General features: G+C 33.7%; 1 protein-coding gene across 1 annotated transcript in view; it reads left to right on the top strand.

Moving 5' to 3' along the window:
- The window catches only part of Ppn (proteoglycan-like sulfated glycoprotein papilin), a 326,333-nt gene that overhangs the window by 158,038 nt on the left and 141,765 nt on the right, over positions 1 to 26,530 (top strand). The gene's annotated exons all lie outside the window — the stretch shown is intronic.

Here is a 26,530-nt window from a genome sequence, read left to right as displayed (position 1 = left end):
CAGAATATTTTTTTGTCGATTATGGTTTGGCTTAGGCAGGGCTTAATGAATTTAAAATACTAACCAACACTATCTGTAATATTCAACGAAAACAAATAAATATGACTGAAAAAGTGTGCAATATTTTTGTCGGATCGCCCATAGCATACTTAAACGATTGTGGTTTGGTTCAGGCAGGGTTTAATTGAATTTTAAAAACTTACCAGTACTATCTGTAAATTTTATTATTAGTTCAATGTAAACAAATAAATGACAAAGTTTAGTGTGCACTATATTATATATAGTGTGAATATTAACAGCCTATCTCTACCCCTCGCCGCTGTCGTATATTATGTAATATTGACTTCAACATCTTTCACGTGTACCTACATACCTACGAGTATTATATATTAAATATTCTGTATTATGTAATTTAATAAACCGTTTTTCTTACACACTGAAGAAGACAACAATATTAAAATATAATAATTATACGATTTTTTCTTGTTTACCCTTAATGTTGGTTTTTATGTGATTAACATTGTGAATAATTATTTTTTGTCTCGATATCCACTGATTGTCTGTCACTGACTCTCAGGTGACTGCAAACTGCAAGCAATGAAAGTGGAGTATTTATTCTCAGAACTTGTTAAAAGCTCCTGGGAAACACAATATAAACTTTTTCAAGGCACGGTTTTCATTTCGAAACTATAAACAGTTTATTTATGTAAGGCCATTTGAAATCATTCTTTATCATTCACTGTTTATCTTCTTTGCTTAGGAATGACTCCAATACTCTTGAAAATATTATGTTCTATCATTTCCCTTTTGTATTTATTCTCCTCAGACTAATAGAAAATGATAGATTCATAATATGTTGACTTGCCGCGTGATTATAATAATAAGCTGTAGATTATTTACTGTTTGGATCATGCATAATAGTACGCCTATCCTTTTTAAAGTTTTATAAAGATGGAAGAATAATCGGTTGTTTTCACTTATTGGTGTCGTCTTCTACTGAAGGTTGGCGACCAAATTGTAGTAGATCTCCCTATTATGAGTCAGTCATATACACACTTTAGGCATTGACACACTATTATGAAAGTTGTATTGCTAAGAGAAGCTACTTCTGCCGCCCACGCATCTGCTGCTGGGAATGGGATAACTGGACGCCAGGACAATTGGACGTCGCACTGTCGTAGAGACGTATACAGAACGTAGACGAGGAATTTTAATCAGTTTATATCTACTACTTAGTAGCTTTAATTCATTTTACTCTTAACATAATGTTTTTTTTATTGCGGATTGAGAATTACCATGCCTAAGGCTTTATATAAAAATAAAAAAAAACTCTTTTTTCGTTGGAACTTAAACATATGCACGATTAAATCATAATGTACGTGTGCATATTTAAATTCTCGTCAACTATTAAATCATAATATAATAATTTAAATATAAATAATAATATTAAATATATATTTTTAAAAGTACCTATACGTACCTAACATATATTTATTTTCGATTTGCGTGGCGTCCAGTTGTTCCGGCGCCAAATCGTCCTAGACCTAGACCCTCTGCTGCTCTCTTTCTTTCTTTGCATTATGAGCTGACGTAGGTTGTAGGTATTATCAGCTGTTTCGTGGAATAACTATAACAAATTGTTTATCCGCAGTTAATAATTCCATTATTGTATTATGACATGTCTTACGGGAAATGATTAATTTTGGTCAGGTCATCCGTTATGTTATTGTATTGTATTTAGATACGACATGACTAACTGATGTCATCGAGACGGATGAAGTCATAACTTATTTTATTATTTATCATTTAAAATGCATCTTTCATAAGTAATGCGTAAATCATGCAGATTTGTCCTAATGCAGAAAATTTAGACAGAATTATCATTTTTACGACGCATTATTCATACAATTAATAATTATGATTAATTGCAATGCAGTTTGCAACTCCAAAAAATAAATTTATTGAAACCAATATTATCTAGACAATTTGGCGCTCATTTTGGTATGTAAACAGTACACACCCATTTGCCACGTACGGTACAAGGATGCTTGATTTTTTTCACTGTCGCAATTACCTTGCCTTTACAATGCTAATAAATTCCGTCCGTTCTGATGATGTCACCTTGGGTTACCGTACGAAATTGACAATATTACAGTAGGTAAAAGGATAATGCCTATTTTTGCAACAATAAGTCTAATAAGGTTTCATCCTCATTATTTGCTCTATAAAATTATCAAATAGGCATCAACATTTAATTCTCATACGAGTATTTCTATATATTCTACAACTCATAAAGCTTGATCTTGATCTCAAGCCTTATTTTCATATTTCTTTCTCACAGTAACTGAGTATGATTCTTTGTCCCATATACTTTTAAATCTGTCTCTTTTGTTCGTTATGGAATGCGACGTGTCTTTATACTTTATGACAGGTAAATGAAATCTGACGGACATATTATATCTTCTTCTTCTTCGATAGCGCTACAGCTCAAGTCGAGCCCTGGCCTCCTCCACCGACGTCCTCCAGCCGGAACGGTCCTCCGCACGTCTTTTCCAGTTCCTGATTTTTAGCAGCTGGTTGGCATCTTTTGTAATGTTATCACCCCATCGTGTGCGTGGATTTCCTACTGGCCTTTTCCCCCCTGGGTTTCCTTCGAGGATCTTCTTCGGTATCCGTGACTCAGGCATGCGCTGGACATGGCCTGGCCAGTTTAGCATCTGGAGTTTTATGAAGGTGGAGAGTTTTGAATCTTGGTTTAAGCGGTATAGTTCCGTGTTGTACCTATTCTCCACTACCCACCATCATTCATGGATTCATATATCCGCCTCAGGATCTTTCTCTCAAAGCAGTCCACCATTTCGGCTGCTTTCATATTTAGCGTCCATGACTCGCACCCGTATGCAACGATTGTGCGTATGACGGTTTTATAGAGCCGGATCTTAGTTTTTCTGTGGACATTTCTGGATTTTAATATGGGCAGCAATGAGAAGTACGATTTATTTGCAGCGGTTATTCGGGTTTTTATTTCTTCCAGTTCCTCGTTCTCTTTTGTAATATTTGAACCCAGGTATGTGAACCGGTTGACAACCTCAAATTGATGGTTTCCAAAACTGGAACTTTGGCAAAGCCTACTCTGATTTTGTCGGCTTTGTACCATGGCTTTAGTTTTGTTTTCATTTACTCTTAAACCAATCTCTAGTGCGGCCCTTTGGAGGTGGTCAAATTCTTTCTTCACAATCTGTATGGATCTGCCTATCATGTTGAGGTCGTCGACGCACATATATCAATTATATGTATTTTATGGGTGATTCTATCGATTTTGAAAATAATAACATTTTAATTAGATGTAATATTTATGATTCTAAGAATAGCCGACATATTATGAAGATACTAAGTGTATATTTTCTGAAACGTTTGCAGTTTAATGGGCTGGCTAACAGGAGTGTTAATTAATAGAATGCCATCAATACCATCAGGGTCGGAGTTCTTCGTGAATGTCGAAAACGAAGAATTTGGGGTATCGTTGCGAGCTTAGTCTAGATAATCTGTAGACTTTATAAGAAAAAACGTATATACCAATATGATAACTTTTCTTTTCCCATATTAGAAAATATTAACATTAAATGACCACATAAAATATATTAATACCATAAAAGATTATTGTTGTAAACGTCGTCGTATTAAAATTGGGAATAAAGCCATATTTGGTACAAGATGTTCGTGGTTATACAAAACTTAGTCTTTTTCAAATTATTATTTTTTCAACGCACGCATAATATCTATAATTAAACAGATTATATAGGCAAATATATTCGGTAAATTGTTCAATGTAATTTATAATGTACTCGTATTTGAGATTGCAAAATTTTGTGTTATTTGCCTTAATATAATATATTATGAGGTGTGTATTTTCAAAGTGAACTTATTTCACTACTTGAAGAAAATGAGTTATGTATGTCAGAATTTAAAGAATAAAATTTTGAACCAGAATTTTTTGTATAGAAGAACCTAACAGCATTCAATCCAGTAGAAAAATCAACTTCAAAATAATTGGTGTTAGGTTACAAAAGTAATTTATTCCAATACAAAAAAAACATATGTAACGTCAACACCGTAACTTTTTTTTGGCTTTTGCCAAAAATTTGTTGAAGTGGAATAAGTTCACTTTGAAAATACACGCCTCATATTATTGTATGACTGTTTTACATATCCGACTCTTTCCCATTTAAAAATGATAAAATAATTAGAGAAAAGAATAATTTTTATTCTAAAATATGCGGTCTGTTTGCGATCGGTTATTTTCAGACATGTAAAATCGCGTTTATTATCGAATCAAATTTTATAATAGAATTTCATAGTTTAATTTTAATGTTTGAATTTTATGCTAATATCGATTTCAAATTATTACTATCAACCGAAAGAATGTCCTTGATCTAATTCAAATTTAAATCCTGATAGATTTAAGTTTTGCACTTAAGTTTTTTTTACTGTGAGTGCGTTATAGTGCTTGATGATGCCGCGAAGAAAGCGAAAACCAGGGTCGCAAAAGGGTGCAAATAAAATAATATAAAACTGAAATCAATATTTTATTTGAAATTAAGACTAGGCCAGGATGTACATAATAATAATCTGTTAAAGTTAAATTTTAAACACATATAACGTTCCTTTTATGAACGGATACGACAAAATAAAACAATAGAATGTAATTATCCCTACCTAATTAATAGGTAAATTAAAAAATCTTCAAGGGGGTCCTCTATGAAGAGATTTGTATCAGATATGGAAGCATGTTTGACATGTTGTCTTTTATAGATACATTTCCTTATCTCGCATTGCTGAGCTCATTAAAATTCAACTGAAATATCATAATTGACGGAACGCGCGAGATGCATACATATAATTTATTAATAATCATCTCGCGTACAGACAACGATTTTGTTTTACACAATGTGTCATCGTTGCTCATTCATGTGTCCATAAATTTATACTATGTTGATTGTCAGTGTAGTTGCATTAAAGGAATTATTCAGTATGAATCCACACATATTTTGGCAGGTTTCGTTGTTGAGAGACGAGACCACTGTGTTCGGGGATGACCAGGAGGTGTAGATGGAGATTCGTCAGTAGGAGAGATGAGAAGTCGAGATGTGGTGGTTGCTCCGATGGATGCAGGAGCGAGTTTTATTTGCAGCGTCAACATTCGGTACAAGAGTATATTACAAGAGCGTTATGTTACAATACTTATGATACTGTTCCGAGGTCCGAGCTTGGTGGAACAGAATACTGTGCGGAGCGACTGACACGAAGCTTACTGATTGGACTGAGATTAAGATTGATACTAATAGGTATTTAGACTGAGTAACTTATCAACTATGACCCGCTAATTATATACATGAATATTCGGTAAATTGCGAGTCATTGTAGATGAAGTTTGAAATTGAGAAATCTGCTGGCCTCTGCATTATTGAACTTCGAATGTTTTGATCCCTTCGAAGAATGTCACGTAAATAGAATATGCTGACTGTAGATGCGACGATTGTGCGATAGTTTAAATGACTTGCTAATTATTACACTGTCGAAATAATACTGACAAGGCCCAATAATTTATTTACATATCCACATTTTGTGAACTGGCGATAGTCCGCGATATCGTCCGCGTAAAATACGGAAATACCAACTAGACAGATATACAAAATATTACTGGTTGAGATAGACTATGCAGCATCATGCCAAACCCTACTTATCAGAAAGCAATGCATAGATAATTTTCGCGCCTACTTCGATGTAGCTTTTGACGAACGTATTTTAACGTCGTCCATACAGACAGCTCCAAACCCTACTTATCGGAAATCAGTACATCGCAGTAGCTTTGGGCGTGTCTTCTTGGTGTTGAACTTACTTGAGATAGACAACGTTTGGATCAAGGTATCTAACCTCTCTCATCTATCCAACTGCTCTATTTCAATTTCAAAGTCAGTGGGCTTAGAATGTATATCAATATCACACTCGACTGAGAGCTAAAGTGAGCCCACGCGATATACAATGGTTGTCTACTCGTGACGAATTAGTGAAAATGAGGGGTGTATTTTCAAAGTTAACTTATTCCACTATTGACGAAAATGAGTTATGAATACCAGAATTTAAAGGATACAATTTTAAAGACGTGTTTTTTGTGTATAAGAACCTAATAGCATTCAATCCAGTAGAAAAATCAAGTTCAAAATCGGTGTTTGTTACAAAAGTAACTTATTCCAACGCAAAAAAAAACATAATATATAACATCAACACCGTAAACAGTTTTTTGGCTTTTGCCATCAATTTGTTGAAATTTGCTCAAATGCAACTTAGACTTTAGTAAATTTATATCAGCGGAGTACCTAGTCTAATACCCTTTTACGAGAAATATTTATTAGAAGTTCGTCTAAGTACACATTGAAGAATTCAACATGTATTTTTATCCAGCATCTAAGATTGAACCCATGCGTGTCCGGAAACTTGTACGTATGCAGTTCACCGTATCACACTTCACCGCAAAATGTTGTTTCGGAAATATATGGCCGTATATTAAAGACAGTCCAACCTCTTTGGGTCATATAGTACTGACATAAAATTCATGTCTAAATAAAATACGGTTCTTGTCGGTTTACACTTTACTACAGGAAGCCCGCAGCAAACAGATTTTGAAAACAGCCGATATAGATAATGGATTATTTGTTAGGTTAGGTTAGGAAGTAAGGTTTGATTTCCATTCTTGAATTCACGAATTTTGCCAAAATCTAGAAAGCTCACGGCGAACTGTGCCATGGTGAAATATTTTACGTACAATTTACCGAACCCATGACTCACGGCTTCAGAGATAACCGCTCTACCATCTAAATGACTGTGGATCCAGAAGACATTGTGAATTATATATTTTCTCACATAATGCCATCATGGATACTTAGTTATAATAATACAATGCTACAAATACTTGAGAATCTATATGAATAAAAACATCGATATTTAAAATTTAAATAATTCGACGTGTCATGAATATTAAATGATTTATAAATAATAAGCTTTTAAAATGGTCACTCTATTTACAGAGTTAGCTTATTGTGAGTGTGAGCTTTCCCATGATAATGAAAGTTGAACGAGTTGGAACGCTGGAAGCGCGCGAATACTGATAGTAATATTTTAACATCTGATTAAAATATTATTACTCTGTCTGTCAAAGTTGACTAATAGACAAATAAATAATAAAAAGTTTGCCTTACAATATAATAGTGTGGCAGTGGGGAAGGGTGCATGTTGAAGGGAATGTGGACTGTTGTAGCTAGATAACTGACACAAAGTGCTAGGACAGTCTGGACACTCATATTTACGGGACTTCGTATTTAAATTTTTGTTTCATCTGCATGATTTTACTAATACCATTTTACTGATCATAAAATAGTATTTATTACATTTTTATCAGGAATTGAAAGTGCGCTAAAAATACGGTTTTGTTAGTTGGGCTTTTTATCCAGTAGGCCACGCGGAATTTGTCTTTTATTTTTCGACCATGTCCGATTCTCATATGATCATATGTGGGCCTCCACGGAGTAGAGGAATATATTAACAGATTTTGTTTTTTACGAGAAATGGATGTCAGCCACTTGCTCAACCTATTAGGTCCATACCCTGACTCACACACAAATTGAAAAACAATATGTGTATCTACTTGCCAGACCCAGGATTCGTACCTGGGACCCACGGCGTTATAGCCCAACGCTTAAGCCGCCCGGCCACCGTGGGCATATGCAATCTACTGTGCGTAAACAATCAAACTAATTAATACATTAACAAATATTTCATTTCTACCCACAAAAAATAGCTAGTGAAGCTATCAGTAGTAATTCTGAAAGACAGTTTCAAAATTGGTGGACCGAAATGTACGGCGTAATTGAAAAAAGTGATAAAGCTATATAATATGTGCTATGTTCTGTGAGTGGTATCTAGATTCTAGAACATCATTTTTAAATAATATTTTTTTCCATAACTGCTCGGCACGTCAAACAGTTAAAAATTGTATTTGGGAAATTTTGGCACGCGTACGTAAAAAGGTTCGCCAACCCTGATCTAAAATGTTTTCGACGCATGAGTTTTTTTTAAATTATAATTCAAAAACCGATGTGACATGAAATATTGTAAAAGTTACGATTTATGAAATAAAAATTCTGAATACTGGTTATTATTGGTGCATTTTAATCATGTTTGGAAAATATTCGTTTTCGTTGAAACGTTTATCAATTCTGTTGTGAGTTAGAAAGTAGGGACTACTAGATAATTAAAATTAATAACTTGAAGCTGCCAACATTAATTTACTAAAAATTGCAACAGTATATTATTGGTATTATCTTTTTCCCGCGTAAAAGCGAATTTCCTGTTATAGAATGACATACATCCTTGTATTTTCGCCGCCTATATTATTAAAATGTATTTCAGGAACGTGTAATCAGCTCACGTTTCGTGGAAAGGACTATGATGACATAATAATGCAGTTTTATTATGACAATAAAGCAGATGGTAGTCTGTCCTGTAATAATTATTATTATGAAATCGACTTTTCCTTGTTTATGGTTTTACTCTTAGACACTGTCAATGATGTCTTTAAATTAGTTGTTACAGTTGACATTTTGGTTGATAAAATAAAGATAATATCAGAACGAAGACACTAAAATAAATATATTATATTATTAGATTTCAATTTCATTGGTAAAAATCAGTGGATCGTAAATGCAATCTTCTGTCGTTTACCAGAGCCTCAAAAGTGTTGTTTTTCTAATACTCGATCCATGGCAGAGTTCTGTCACGAATATCATCTGTTGTAAGGGACCTTGGCATTACGTTTGAGAGTAAACTGACATTTATTAGCCACATAGTTGCAATCTGTAACAAGGTGGATGTTGGGCTTCGTCATGCGTACTTCCCGGGTCTTTTCGGATGTTACGGTATTAAAACTTTTGTTTAATTCCTTAGTTCGAAGCAGGCTTGAGAGTGGGTCTATTGTTTGGGCACCGCATCAATTGAAGTTTGGCCTTATGGTGAAGAGGATTAAGAAGAAATTCTTTTTTACTCGAGGTTGTATGGATACTATCCGTGGCTTTATCCAACTGTTTCCTGACGCGTCTTTAAATCAGATTTTAACGGTAATATGTCGGCAGCTCTTTTAATTTTGGGATCGTCTTCATATAACAATGATAGGTCTTCGGTTGATTCGATAGAATATGAAACTATTGAATTGGTTTTTGAATCTGATATAAGGTTGGTTTTAGATTCCGAAGTAAACGTACCTTTTGTAGATGTTTCATTTTGATGTACAGATTTATTTAAATCACCTGTGGCTTTAGTATATTTATATTGTTTAAAAATATTCACGTTATTTTCCTTTCGTTTTGTCAAGATTTTTATTCCCGTTCGCACAATCGGAGCACTTTTATACATAATTATATAAAACTATTTTCAATCATTTAAGTCTGTATTATCTTTACGAAACTATAAACGTAAAATTCATATTAAATTAAATTAAAAAAAACACTACAAATGTAAGACGAATACGTGGTTATTTTGACACATTTTTTAAATAAAAGAAAACAAAAACTGTCGATTTGTTGATTAGTGAAAATTCCATTTTTAAATTCGTTTGACATAATAATTATTTATAGGTCGTATTTTTAATTAATATGTAGCTATAAAATGATGTCGAGGTTATGTGATTAATAATATTATAGTGATACAGACCTATAAACTTATCTGGAGAATGGCCAAAAATGAAACTACGAACTACCGTAGGACGCCATATTGAAAAACGTCATTCGAATGTCATATTTTGCCAGTTACGAGGCGTGATTGGGTAGTTTTCGACAGTGGCTCCCCTATCTCTTTCTCCAGATAAGTTTGTAGGTCTGTAACTGACATTCTCTTGGGTATGCTTACATATTGCAGTCTGCAATTTAGAAGAGATCTTTATTTAGCTACATATTTTTTTCGACATATACGAGGTATAAATGAGAAATCTACCATTCTGGGCAGAGTTGACCTGTGTCCCCCTGATAACTATCTTATAAATAGAGAGCATCAGTTGTTTATTCTCCCAAGGTGCAGAACCAACCTGGTAATGCCATTTGAGAGGGTGATAACTACTATGTTCAACCAAATTGCTTCGGGTGTTGATATATTCCACTTGCGTGAGTTGAGTTTAGGTGGACGCTATTTTATAAAATTCTCCTACTTAAAAAAGGGTTTCCTTAGCAAACTCGGTGTACTTCTTTGAACTTCTATATACCTATGTATAATTGTATTTTCACTGCTTTTATATGTTTACATAATGTTCTCTTTCTATATTTTCATTTTTATCGTTTTTATTACTTTTCTTATTTATAATAATGTTTCATGACATGTTGTGAACGCTTTAAAGTTATACTGTGTAATGTCCACAATATGTTAAAAAAATAAATTGAAATTGAAATCACGGATATAATAATATCCTATATAATTAATTGTATAACGGCTGTGTCTACATAATGTATGCGAACAATCATTTTCATACATTAACAATATAAAGAGCATGTTGAGAAACTAAATAACCGATGAGAATTTGGAGTCGTGCCTGAAATTAAAAACTACAACCATACATACAGAAACTATGTGTCCAAAGAAATGCAAGGTTAGGTTAGGTTAGTTTAAGGCATGCGTCAAAATTGTGTGTAATTCATAATATTCTGTAAACATATATACTATTTAAAATTTCAACAATAAAAACATATATTTATATTAGTTTTATTCAGGAAATCTTATTCGCTTAATAAATAAACAATAATTATAACATGCAATTATTAATTCATTTAAATAAATCGTATTTGTAAAAAATATATCGTCACCTCAATACTACAACTAGATAACTCTGATTTGGTCATTATTGGGAAAATGATATATAAACTTTACTTGATTAACATATTAAATCTAGGCTATAATTATTATTTTAAATAAAAATGGAAAATTGTGCTTGTCTAATTGGGAACAATTAAATAATGTTCAATTATATGAAAAAATATTGTAGATATATTATTTTATTTATTGAATACATTTATGATTTCAAAAATATATAATATTTTCAAACACAAAAATAATACAGTTCCCATTAACTACTGATTAACCTAGTTTTATCATTTTGTATTGAATTGTAGAATCATATTTAAAAGATATCTCAAGTTATCTAGTTGTAGTATTGAGGTGACGATATTTATGGCTCTTGAAAAAATTCTAAACCATGGTGCTATTAATATTTGGCTCCTTTGAGTCCAAGAGTTTGCAGACCCGTAGACCAGTGCTCCGCAACCTTTTCTCACCCACGGCACGCCAAAGGTCTTCTCAGAATTCCACGGCACACCACACGTAAAACAATTTATACTCCAAAACATGGACCCCACATCCTGAAGGGGGATCCCAAGCCAGGATTTTTGGCGGGCCCCCTACCTATCCTTAAGGTTAAATACAGTGTGATACTCTAAGATAGCATTTTTCAAATGGTGTTCGAGGTAAAATTAATGATATTGATTGTATGTTTAGCGATTTTTTGTATTTATTAATACATCCACTTGAATAATTATTGATAGTTGTCGGGTTAAGAATAATTTTATTATTTGTCGAGTTTTGACAAAGTAATAATAAATTGTATCCTACAATCGAATCTTTTAAAATATGTATTTGTATTATCAATATAATAACTAATTAATGTTATAACTGAGCTTGTTTCAATGAACGTAAAAGTTTTATATATCTTGACTTGATACTTAAAAGAGCAACATGAAGTCTCGGTCAAGACCCTTCAAGCAAGACTGCTAATTATTTTTAATTATAACTTGAGTTGAAAAACTTTGCTCACCTAGATATGTCATAGGAAATGGGAGCTGAACTGCGATAGCCTCGTCGGAAATCCGAGGATATTCTTTATTAACCGAAATTCAGAAAATTGCCAATGAAACATCGGCGAAGGTCAGTTTTAGCGTCCCGTCGTTTCTCAATCCAACCAATTACCCTCGAATTTATAGGGAAAGCGCTCCTATAGAATTTTCAGCATTGGTTGCAAAAGGGTTTTGAATCCAGTCATATTGATTGTATGAAAGTAATGATTAAATTTATTTTGCAATAAAGTTAAATGTTTTTGAGACGGATCCAAAATTAATTATTGTTTGTTTTCAATGGTGGTCTGGTAGGTCCTTTGCCACATTTGTAGAGATCCTTGTCTTAGCTCCTTCTACTTTATCAGAGCACGTCAATATATTTAATTCTGACCTTGCATTGTTTTATTAAGTTAATACACGTGCTCAAATATACTACCAGCCATGTACGAAAATTTGGCTATTAAGTAAGTATTGTATAATCTACAAAATTGTTTGTATTTTTTTTGGCAATGCGCCGCGGCACACCTAGGATCGTCTCACGGCACACCGGTTGCGGAGCACTGCCGTAGACTATAGTCGATGAAAAGAAAATATAGTTAGTTATAATATATTTGGTTATGTATGAATATACTGAGTAGCTACTAAAACATGTTTTACATTTTAAACAGCACTTGGGAGTAATTCTCTTGATTAAGTGATTAACTGACCATTATCTGTTGCTGAGCGCATTTCTGCGGCATTTTGAGAGAAGTTGTGATAATATCAGACGAAGGAGAAAAAAGTGACGACATCTTTTTACTTAGACTTTTTAACGAAGAAATTAACGCACCTAATAAATATCAATTTTCTTCAAAGCGATGCTTATCCAGCCCAATGCAGTCGTTATTAATGAGTCCAATAAGATTAATTTATTGAGAAATATGACTATACTATTACAATAACCATAGACAATAATAATATAAGATGCGTTAAACGTACTAGCGAAATTAGAAAATTGTTGTAGTGGTATTTTTAATCTATATTATAAGAGTCAAAATAATATTATATTGGTTTCCTGTCTACAAAGAACGACATCTGCATAGACAAAAATACAGAGTTTGTTTGTTCAAATTAATTACCTTTTCTGCCAATTTTAATTTTGAATTTTGACGACAGATCAAGATAAGCATATTATATTTATGCATATATTTATTTCTTCTTTACACTGTTTCTTTGTTCTTTGTTTTTAAATGTCATGTTGTGAACGTCTTAAATTTATAATTTGTAGTGTTCACGGTATGTAAACATAAAAAAATTTGAATTTGAAGCCGGCTCTCACATCTAAACTCGCCCGTCTGCCGCACAGCCATAAATTAAGTCTTCCAAGAACGTTGATCCGGTGCTGCATATGAAGACCAACCTCTTTGGGTCGTATAGTACTGACATAAAATTCATGTCTAAATAATAAAACACGGTTCTTGTCGGTTTACACTTCACAGGAAGCCAGCAGTAAATAAATTTTGAAAATAGCCGATATACTGGATTATTTGTCAGGTTATGTTAGGTTTTCATTCTTGAATTCATGAATTTTGCCAAAATCAGTTATGAAAATTGAATTAATGTTCATATTGAATCTAATAAAGTTGAGACCGTATAGCATACGGTCATCTCTTTCCGATAAAAATGCTCACGGCGTACTGTGCCACGGTGAAATGTTTTATGTAGAGTCTGGTGTGTGAGGCATCTAGGCGCTTTCCCCCCCATCTCTTTTACTTGATCTCTAAAATGAGATGGTGACTCGAATTCAATTCCTATTGGCTTCCCTTAGTAGTGACGTCTCACGGAGCTTCGGGATTCTGTGGAACTCCGTTTGTGAAATACTGATGTAGATAGATTGTTTAAATTTTGTAGCAAATATTGTTTTATGTTAGAATAACATATCGCATGACCATATTAGAATGAAACAATATATTATTCTCACGTATTTGCAACGTTGCTGATTTTATGTTGTGTCATCTTTTTGGGTTAAATGGCCGACCTTGCATTTGTTGAGATGAAAAAAGCCGCCTCAAAGACAGTCGGCGGCGAAATGCAAACACCAGACAGACGATAGCCACTGCGAAAATCGTCACGCACCAAAACAAGAAGTTTAACACTAAATTCAGCAGACTTTAAGTAAGACCTCCAACAAAAGTTATTTTGATAAAATCGACGAAGTGTTTCCATATTATATACCCCATAATATATGATACAATATGACCGTTGTAGTGACTCTAATTTTACACGAAACTTCTTTATTCGTCTCTCTTGTTTTAAAAAAGTATTTCTCCATTATTCAATAATTCACTTGCTTCATGTAAACGCGCCATTTTCATTTTTTTATAAGTTATGTAACTGGAATATGTGTCCTTTATCTTTCCTTATTACTCTCTTTTTTTTGTTCTATCTTACATTACCTAGGTATATTCGATTGCTTAAGACGGTACTTTAGTGAAACGGCAAATAATTTTCAACTATAGGTGCGACGAAATATCGGACTGCCCGGCAATCGGAGAGTGAAAGTCGAGCTGTGAACACGTCAATTTGTTTCGTGATGGCGACGGGGGAATTGATTCTTAAATCGTGTAAAGATGACTAAAAACCGTTACCCATTTACTTGAAAAAGAAAACATGTCAATGAATATATTATTATTTTTATTATTACTAATAGAACAATAAACATAACATTAAATGGACGCATGGTGACTTTTTATGACAAATTATGTTTTGTTCTGCACGCGTCATTTGCACAATCTTCGCGTCGCGTAGTCACGATCGTTTTAGACCTTTCCCCAGCTGAAGTATAGCCTTAATCTGAAAACCAGCTAACTTCACTTTTGACCAATAATGAGATTTTAATTGAATTTTGTTATATAGCATGTTTTCTATGCTCATACAAAATTTTAAACTTCTAAACCTATAAATAAATGCGTTATCGTTATTCACACAAAACAGCCAACTGTAGGCGCCAAATTTCCAAAATCGTAAATGGAACAACTTCGCTCTCTATATAAATTTTATTTTTATATAAAATGGAAACTAGAATAGTATATTTGATTCATAGTGGCAGTCACAATCACTGCACGCTATTCATAAATGCTGCTGTTATATTATAAAAGTTGATTTTAGTGTCTGCTAATTGAAAGTTTCCCTATTTTAAGGCTCGATGACATTGAGCTACTTTACACGCTGCTTGTTGACGAATTTACAATATGCTCGTAAACTCGCCCAGTGTCATCATCGAACAAGCTAACAAGCAGATTATAAACAATCTACCGAGAAAAGTTTACAGCCGGTCAACTTTACATGCTTACACGCTGGCGTGTGGGCCTACTGCGTCTGCGCAGTAGAGCGATGGTAGCGACCTCCCAGTAAAAAAACGAACTATTTATTTTGACATTTACCGTTTTGACGTTTGAAAATGAAAACATTATTCGGCAAGCATTTTACTTTCATTTACGTTCCACTTCATAGCGCTAGAGCCCATATTAAAATTTCAACTCGCTAGCTTGTGTATATTATCTATGCTTTTTGGCGTATATTATCTATTGTCTATGATCTGCAACTACGTTCTGTCAAAATAGTCACTGGCTTGTGGCTTCTCAGTGAATGGAAAGTTTTGTGTGTCATCATCACAATTATTGCAGTAGCTGAATCGTCCGCTTTTAAATTTGCCAACAAACCGCTTGTAAAGTAGCTCAATGTCATTGGCGCTTTATTAACTTTATTATTACCTACTGGTAAAAGCTCACCACGATTGTAAACATCGTGTCGTAAAGCATTTTTTTTTTTAAATAATATGTGCTGAATCTATTGAAAAGATTATAATATTGCATATCAAAAAGTCATATAAGTTTAATGCCCTTTTTGGTACTTAATACAAAGTAGATAAGTACTGATATTTTAAAGATTAAGCTGATCCTTTAGATTGCATCTGTCAAGAAATTTATTATATCTATGTAGTTATGCAAAGTGAAACTTTTCTCTCATAATGAGAAGTTGATTGCGTTGATTGCACAATAAAATCCCTTTTTATTATGCAACAGAAATGCACATAATTATTATTTTGCACTAACGACCGTAATTTTAAGACGGTTATGTTAAGGGAGTGTAGTTAAGATTGACTAAAATTCATGTATTTTAACGACTAATTAAGGCAGTGTTTCTTAATATTTTTCACGTCATGACGAACTAATTAAATTATACAATTTTAATTAAAAGTGATGAGGTACATTTATACCTCAATGGGTATGTTACTAGGCAAAACTGCTGTAGGTATTTTGGGCGAGTAAAGCCCACGTGTGAATCATTAGAGGCCGTAACATGCAGCGAAAGTTACAATTTGGTGCGGTTTATGGGCTGGAGACCTACTTCTTCGAACACGATGAAAGAGCAACCACTATGGATGGTTACCATAGTCGATTTTACTGAGACTCACTGTCATATCGCCTCTTCTCATCTAGAGGAGGATCCGCCGATCAGGCCCTCACTCCAATTCTGTTAAAGAACTTTACAATTTAGCGAAGCTCTTCCGTCTTACCCACTGCCAGGGCACCTTTCAATTCGTCGACATTTTCAAAGATATCCGCAATTCGCAGCTGTACTCTGTGTCGTTCATATTTAGGGCATTGTACTGATGTATGTATACAATATCCTCCAAAACATCACATTTATCGCAGAGCTGCAAATCGTTTCTTCCCATGAGGACATCAAATCTTTTACCCCTTAGCTTTAGTTCTCTTCAAGGGAGACTCTGCAAATCAGGGCAGGCAATAGTGGTCATTGGCGAAAATATTCGCTGACATTGATATGTGGTGGTAAACGGTAACGGAGTCTAAATTGTATCTTCTTCAAATTTTCAATATATGGAAACTTTTCTTTTGACTTGGGATGGGGTTAGTTGAAATAGGGATAAGTTGCAACAATCGATTTAAAATGGCCGCCAATCACGATTTCAACGAAATTTATTAGTTGCACGTCAGATGGTAGTGTAATACACACCGTGGTCTAAAAATCAGTTGAATATATTGCGTTAGACATGAGATATTATTTAAAGTTTGTTTTCGTTTACTCAGAGTATTTTTTTTAAAGGTAAATATTTTCTGTTACTCTTATACATACTTTATTAATTTGGATATCTGTGTTATATATTATTTTCTTGCCAAAGTATTGTAAAATATATGCACGGATATTTAATTCACTCAATATTACAGCAATCACAAAATTTTGAGGCTGGAATTCAATTTTAGATGACGAGGTTGGTTGCAACAAATGTTACTGGGTTACATATTGAAACTGACCCGAAGTAAAAAAAATAATCTTATATATAATATATTATTTAGTAATAATAGTGATATGGAAACATAATTAATAAACTCTGGTTGTGTAAAAGACCGTTAGGTACTCGTATTAACGGATGAAAATTGAGAGATTTCATACGACGAATCTTGTATTGATTATTAATTTTGTGTGGTTTCACACCAATAGAAATAAGGAAAATGAAACATGTGGGCACACTATATCTGTACCAATATAATGCTTTTTACATATGTGTCAACTGCAAATCAGATGTCCCTGATGCCTCCGAGTAGGTGTTGCAAGTAACCCCGCTGTTGGGGCAGGTTGCAAAGATTCTCCATTTTTATATAAACACACGTATATTATGTATTTATTTTTTATAAATTAACTATTTTATTCATAATAATGTATACTTTATTTATCAATTATTATTTCTTCATTGAAATACATTGCGTAAGTTTGAAAATAAAATACACAAAAATTGAAACATCAAAAGTGTTGCAACTATTTCTATCTTCCCCTATACGGTTAACCATAACTCGGATCTCAGAATATCTTCATTCATTCAATCATTTCTAAGATCTAGGAACAAGAATTAATTGCAATACCTACTGTCTTGCGGCACACCGGTTAGGAAACTCTCCATTCGCGTATGTTCTGGCCTACGAAGTCGAAGCCTGGACGACTATGAAACGGGCCATCGGAAGACTAGAGGCTTTCGAGAAGTGGCTGTATCGGCGTATGCTGAAAACATTCTACAGTGGCACCACGAGCGATTCGCATGTATATTGGTATTCTTCAGAGCGTTGGAGTGGAGCTCGGAGCAGGGGTACGGAGCAGTGGAGCAATGGGGTTTTACCCGGAACTGGAGCGGAGCCGGAGCACCGAAAAATTTAGTGCTTCACTGCTCCGGATGTTTTTTCTATTATTATTAAATTTTCGTCCTAATAAAAATATTTTATTTGACCCTTTGCAACAACGGCATTATTTCAATTAATTCTAAGTGAGAAGAGGTAGATAATGAAAGACAATTTGACAAACCTTATTTTAAAACTACTTTTTTTTTTAAATTTTTAACATTTGTATACATATAATACATATTAAAACTTTTTACCCGGAGCGGAGCTGGAGCAAGTATTAGATCCCGGAGCGGAGTAACTCAAAAAAGGGTCCGCTCCAACCCTTTAGCATTAGGTATTTGCTATAATGCATGTTTCTATGCTAGCAAACAATGATGTTTCGCAACCTAATCTACAGTCCTACAAACTTATCTAAAGAACGGTCAAAAATGGAACTACGAACTACCATATGAACGCCATTTTGAAAACGTCGTTCGAATGTCAGATTCTGTCCAGTTGCGAGTCTTGATTGGGTAGTTTTCGACTGTGGCTCCCCCATCCATTCTTAATATAAGTTTTTAGGTCTGTACTTTGTTTAATCACCGCAGAATGTAGCCATCTTTGAACAGGCAGCATATGCCGAGCAGGTTCCCGAAAATACTCGAAATTGCGGGCATTTTGTCAGATTTAGCACGGTCCCGACTCACGCTATCGTGTTATTAGCATGTCACAACATCAAGATGGATGCCGCGCGTCAAAGAAGCCCGCCAAATTGTTAATCATCGGGGAGGAAAGTGGCGCCCTCGATCAGGGAAGGTCCCTGAATAAATTAAAGTGTAGAATGTAATTTTGTAAACCTGAAAAGCAGTATCTACCTACAGCATGGGTCAAGGACTTAATGTGTTGATCTAATGATCGTCTCGCGTAACGCCGCAATGCAAGCAAGTCCTGTGAACATTTCAAGAGCGACTATATTCAGGCTGTGGCACTGATGACTGAATTGCTAATTACGATGGCAGTGTTGGTTATTGATTATATTTGCATGTAATGCGGTAGCCTGCTTGCAATAAATGAAGATTTTCGATTGCAAATTTTCAATTAATTATTTTTTATTCAACGAATAATTCACAAGATTTAACAATCTAATGTTATAATTATTGAACATACATAATTTTGAAAACACTTCTGAGAAAATATATTATAACCAATAGAAAAAGGCTAATTGTGCCGCAGAGGTGGACACGAGCTTTTATAATTTTTTTTTTTATGAAAAAAGTTTATTCGATGTAGACAATTATAATAAATACCTTTTACTGTCGGCGCATCGGCTTTTCGATCCAATAATCGTTAATTGAAAATTTGAAATTTTCATACATTTTGATACATTATTATCACAGACTAAGATTATATGAAGTAATATTAGGTTGGGCTAGATTAGGTTAGGTTAGTTTAGGTTAGGTTAGGTTTGGTTTGGTCTAAAAAGAAAGTTAAAGAAAGAAAGCGGCACATTTACCTAAAAAAGATACCCGAGGGATGCATGTTCGATTCTTGTCTTAATTTTTTCAAAAAGATTTTTTTATTGGTTGGAACATATTTTCTCAGACTTGTTTTCAAAATTATGTATGTTCGTTTAAATTGTTATATTTTATTTCAATATCCAATAATCAACATTTTCTACAAACAGTTTACCATATTGCATTCGAAAAATGAGCAATAACTAATCACTACCATTAGAATATAACAGCGCTCGAAATGGAAAAATTTACGAACCGGAGCGCTCGACAGTTTTCTGACGATTTTTACATAGTAAAGTTATCAAAGTTTATGTGTTTTTTTCGTAAAAATAAGTGTGTTAGATTTTCTATTGTATGGCCTATCCAGCTCAGACGGTCAAATTATTTATTCCACAAGACGGAGCGATAATTTTACCGATTTCACGAACAGGAACGGCGCTCCGGTGCGTTCCGGTCCATTTCGAGCTCTGGAATATAATAGTTTTGTGTTATGGCTTTATTATAGTGGGCAACTAAATCGCCGCAATGATTGTCGCATTTTCACAATGGTTTGCAATCCTAGAATCCTAAATTTCGGAGTTAAAACTGCTTTCGGAATGAGCTTTCTATTGATTGAACAAATAGACACCACAGAACCATAGTCGGTAGTGAACCTAGTTTACGTGCTAGTTGAATAAACTCTTTTCAGGAACATTAAAACATCACATGAACTCCCACATATATTATTAACGATTCGATACTATTTCCAAAATTCAGGGATTGGTAGTTTTAAAGGGGAATGGGACAACTGGGCGCCAGGACAATTAGGCGCCGCACTGTCGACATTCGTTACTATTTATACACAAAGTAGACGATGAATTTTAATTAGTTTCTATCTACTACTTAGTTGTTTTAATTTATTTTGCTCTTAACAAAATGTTTTTTTATTGCGGATGAGAATTATCATACCTGAGAGACTTTATATAAAAATAAAAGAACCTTCTTCTTGTTGGAACTTAAACATATGCACAATTAAATCATTATTTACGTGTGCATATTTAAATTATCGCCAAGTATTCAATGATAATATAATAATTTAAATATAAATATTACTTATTACTAAACTACACAAACGTCTATTTATTTTAAAATTTCATTGGATTGCGTGGCGCCCAGTTGTACAGGCGCCGAATCGTCCTATACCCTTTTAAAGAGACCGCAATTCCTAAAAAAATATTGTAGGCGATACTTTCATAATATCTATTGCTTTGTCAGTATTTGAGAAAGTGTGATTATAAAATATAAAAATGGTTGTTGTTTGACAAAATTGTATGTTCATTAGCAAAAATGTACTGTGACATTACAGAGGACATCGTAAATTCGATGAATATTATTCAAGTCAATATTATGCCAAGCGAAAATGATAGACATGCAGTGTTACCAACCTTCTTGCATTTAATAAAATAACAAACATGTTTAGCTATTTTTATTATGAGCTCTATTTTCCTTTCGTGTTAACCAATCAAATCGCTAATCACAGAGTGCAAGGTGATAATTGGCATCCTCTGCAAACTTGCCAATGGTTGCCCATGATTTTCCCCCAGTGGCGTGCTTTGTTTAAGAAAAGAAATACAAATGTCTAATAATATCGTAAAATCTATATTATTTAGATATCCGGTGAAAAGTTTATACTTTAGAAATCAATATTTTGTCAATACTTATATGTTTTTTCATTACTGAAGTAATTAAGAAAGTTACTTTGTACTTATTTATTAAAATTGGTTGACATTATACTATTAGTGTGTGGGAATTGAACAAAGAATCATTGCTTGCCGAGACAGTACCAAGCAATCGACCCAAATGCCGTACTTGCGGATAATTTCTAATATCTACGTAAGTAACTGAGAAAGTTTTCACAAATTCTTTTTTGGCTGTCACATGATTATCAAGAATAGTTAAAAATGAAAAAAAAAATATAGAAAACCTTGAAAAATACAATTACAACCATGAACCAGTAATGATAGATTACTTCTTTGTTATTACTAACCCTTAAAATGTACGTAAAACGGAACTAGTGGCAGAATGTCTGCTTGTGTAGCCGTGGTTCACAGGTGCAACGCTTCTGACAAATTCAGTTGTTTTTAGGATGACAGAATTTCTAATAACAATTTCAACAATCCCACGAGATACCAGATTATATGCCCAATAATGATAACTATATTAAACTAGGTATTTACAATTTTTTGCATAATATAATATGTCATCATCATCATTATCAGCTGGAGTCGATCCACTGCTGGATGAATGCCTCACCTAGCTCCTTCTACTATTATCGGTCCTAAGTTCTACGCTGTCACTTACATATACGGAACTTTATGAGTTCGTCAATACAGTTGGTTTTAGGGCGACCCTGTGGACGTTTAGTGCTCCTTGTGTACACCGTATTTGTCGAGCGGTTGTCCACTAGCTGAGCTACATATCTATTCCAATGTCGTTTCAACTGCTTAGCTACCTCTATAATATCGCATACTCTTGTCTGCTTCCTTATCTATTGAGTTATTTTGTGATCTTTCCGCGTTATGCCCAACATGCACCTGTCCATGCCACGTTGTGCTACTCGTCATTTTTGGATTTCTTTTACATTGAGACTCGATGTTTCACACGCATACGTGAGTATCATCATTGTCATCCTAGAGCCGGAGTGTAAAGTTATGAAGCATATTAAACTCTACCACCGTCAATTATTGACTTGTTAGAGATCCAGGTAGAAGTAGTTGCTGATCTGTTCGTTTCGAGCGTCATTGACGAGAATCGTTTTTCTTTCACCATACCGAAAAAATTACAATTTTCTTTTAATGAAATATTTTTTCTACGTCACTGCTTTATTGCAAGGCATTACAAAGTCTAGCCTAGTTACGTTATTACCTATAAGTACAAAAAGGAAAATTAAAAGCAGGGAAGGCATGTCTTAAAATTTTTAAAACATTGATAGGTGTAGTAGGTGCTGGTAATAATATCTTACAGAGGGGCAATTGAAACAATTTATTATTGATTGCGTGAAGAGTTTTCTAAAGACGAACTAGGTATTTTACCATCTTTTATTTTTTCAATTGTATTTATTACAGTATATTTTTATGGATTTATTAGTATGGACTTCAGAGGAAATTCTTTAATAATTCAATTGCATATTATTAAATAGTGTAACGGGTTGTATATGGTTGTCATACTCGTATTATTATGTTCTAGGCCTAGGCCTAGGTTTCTAGGAAAATGATGGTATTTCGAAACCCTTAATATTAAAAAATGTTAGCAGATTGGAATTGCTTTCAATTTTCCATACGGCTATCTCTTGGTATTTTTAACAGATGTTATACCGAATCAGTGAACTTGCCAAATATGTGAATAGTTAAGACTAAACTCCATATTATTGTGAAGCCCATGGTCCCTACACCTTGAAGCGGGCCCCCCTACCCATCGCTAGGGTCAAAGGCAATAGCACGCTCTACACAGAATCGTTTTCTAAATGTTGTTTCAGGTAAAATTATGGGGTTATTCGGTGTATTTTTAGCGTTTTCTCTCTCTAGTAAGTTGATTTACCTTTACTTTTTATTCTAAATGTCATGTTGTGAACGTCTTGAATTAATAATTTGTTATGTATTCAATGTGTCTTTTTTAAATAAATAAAGGCAGAAAAGGGAATAGTCCATGAAGTCTAGAAGTATAGAAGGCTATGTTTTATATAATAATTAATTTCGTGTAAAAGTATTATCAAGTTAAAAATGTGACTTCGTAGAAATATGACATCAATAATATATTTAAAAATTGACATTCTTCAATATCACCATACGCAGTGTTGACATTTCTTATTCAGAGCCACTCTCTGATTGGAAAGACACGTACGTCATAAAATTTATCACTGAATGTCCGCTACGTTTTTTTGATGTTGTGCCGATTCCATGAAATGATGTACTTAATTACATTATTATTTCCAAGACACCTCAACACTGTGAAGAACCACGTCCCGTGAAGTGGAAACGGCAATTTACGTAGAGAATTCTCTACGGTCATTACCATCATTTTGGCTTTACAACATTCGGCGGGTCTTAGCCTCCTTCAGAAACATTATTCATCACAGGCGAGCAAGTCCGTGTCCGGAAATTTGTACGTATGTACTCGTAGTTTGCCGTATCACACTTCACCGTGAAATGATGTATCAGAAATATATGAGTCGTATAGTATCAAAAGTAGAACTGTCGCAAATATATCGAAACTTAACTAAGTATGCCAAATTATTCTTGTGAATGTACGACTAGCAATATGATATTCGAATCAAAATCATATCTGTGTGGTATAAAATTGTGATGGAAAATAGGGCTTGGTATCAGAATTAGAACTGTTCAATACTTTGGAAACAATAGTAGAACTGTTGAATTTGAATTAAATTTCTAATTTCTAAATGTAGAAACATATTTCATGCTATTATAACACTAAAAAAACCAACAACACGTTATTCATCATTTCCTCGACATGATGAATAACGCACAGATCTACTTTTGATACTATACGACTCATATGGCCGAACATTAAAGACCGTTCAACCTCTTTGGGTCGTATAGTACTGACATAAAATTCATGTCTAAATAAAGCACGATTCGTGTCGGTTTACACTTTACAGGAAGCCAGCAGCAAACAAATTTTGAAAATAGCCAATATACTGGATTATTAAGTTAGGTTAGATTAGGTTTTCATTCTTGAATTCATGAATTTTGCCAAAATCAGCTAAGAAAATAATTGAATTAATGTTCATATTGAATCTAATAAAATTGTAGACCGTATATAGTATACGGTCATCTCTTTCGATAAGAAAGCTCACGGCGAACTGTGCCACGGTGAAATATTTTACGTACAATTTACACGTAACCATTCTCTTGGCCCCAAGGAAAACGTACATAGCCCGCCATATAGATAACCAGAGTCCTATTCGTGAGATGTCAATGATCCACATTTTTTTGTAGAGTCAATTATTTATATTTTATCCTAATTTATGTAATCTATTTCCAATAAGAAAATAATAACAATTAACCTTTACCTTACGACAGGTATTAAAAAATTCGTCCGTTCCAGTGGTGTCACCATCGGTTACCGTACTATATGTACCTATGGTACAATATTACATTAAGTAATAGGGAAATTCTTATTTTAGCAAAATACACAAGTCTATCCTATCTAAGATATTCGTCATTATTAAATTTGATATTTGTTTTATCTATAAAACGATGAAAAAGCATCAATATAATGTTTGAGGCTTTCACGGTTATTTTGTATTGTTGTAGATTTTTGGGTTTCCACAGTGTGTCCTTCTTCCTTCTTTCCTCGATGTTTCGGGCTCGTTGCAGAGGCCATTATCATGTCATATCATTTCATATTATCTCTTGATAATAAATAGCCTCTGTAACGAGCCCGAAACGTCGGAGATAGAATGAAGAAGGACACACGGTGGAAACCCAAAAATCTAATACGATAAAAAACATCAAAACTTAATTATAATCATACCATAATATTTCTCCAAGTCCAACTGGAATCTGACGGAATCTGAATTATGTGTATTAACTGAATAATGTCATCGATTTTGAAACTAATAACATTTTAAGTAGATGTCATATTGATGATTCTAGGAATAGATAAAATATGAATATAACGAAATGTATTTTGACTGAAATACTTGCAATCATCGAGGCTACGTCACCAAAAGTGACATTATAGAAACAGCTGGGTTAAGAACATTAAAATGATTTCCATTTTTATAATATAACAATATTATATTGTGATGTTTTCGCCCTAATAAAGTGAACCTATCTCCAAGTGCCATTTTATATCCTAAATTTTTTTCTTAGGGCAGTTCTCTCAAATATATCAATTTTTCTTTATAATATAATATATACGTACTATAATTATGCCTACTGCATGACATAATTATTATTAAATTTATTATTAACAATCGCAACGTATCGCATGTTCCTTTTTTCTTGTTAAGATCCATTTCAGTATATTCTTGTATATGCAGTCTTGGCAATTAACTATGAGAATAATTATAATCGTAAACACCGATTTCATGGCACTATAATGATCCCTTTGAAATTTTGACGGTATTTTCATTAGGGACGAACGGGTTGCATTACAATATTTGAACGCTACAAGCGACAGCATCTTTTAACTTAAAATTAAATACTAATTTTATTGTAGAATAATATTTTAATATACTTATTATAATTCTTATCTTGCAAACATACTTTTTTCCTACCATGTCCGATCCTAATAGCATCATATGGGCCTCCACAGAGTAGAGATTTGTATTAACAGATTTTGTTTTTACGAGAAATGGATGTCAGCCACTTGCTCAAGCTATTAGGTCCATACCCTGACTCCACACAAATTGAAAAACAATATGTGTACTTGCCAGACCCAGGATTCGAACCTGGGACCCACGGCATGATAGTCCGACGCTTAAGCCGCGCGGCCACCGTGGGCGTACAAAATATTTTAATTAAGAATTACGAAATAAATACATAATTGCATTTATTTGAGATACGAATAAGCCAGAGGGTTAGAGCGGACCCTTTTTTGAGTTGTTCCGCTCCGGGTAAAAGTGTTAATAGGTATTATACACAAATCGTCGCTATAGATTGGTTTGTGGAATATCCGTTTTTGTCGAAATCGACCTTTCAATGCAAAATGATTTTTTGTATCTAAATGGAGCAGAACTATCATTTTCTTTAAATTGCTTTGTAATGAAAACAGCATTCATATGCTGTAAAAATAACAATTTAAATACCTCCATGTATTTAAATATAGGATAAGTAATGATATTATATTTTTCGTCTCCTGAACATTTGACATTTGGTCTATTCGACAAACCAATCCTACAGCGACGAAATGTTAAAAAATAAAAGAAATACGT

The sequence above is a fragment of the Rhyacophila brunnea genome, unplaced genomic scaffold (assembly GCF_057557595.1).
Source record: "Rhyacophila brunnea isolate RB1 unplaced genomic scaffold, BYU_Rbru_1.0 scaffold_20, whole genome shotgun sequence".
In the NCBI taxonomy this organism is placed as follows: Eukaryota; Metazoa; Arthropoda; class Insecta; order Trichoptera; family Rhyacophilidae; genus Rhyacophila; species Rhyacophila brunnea.
The sequence above is the reverse complement of the archived record's forward strand: the minus strand, read 5'-3'. Positions and strand labels throughout refer to the sequence as shown.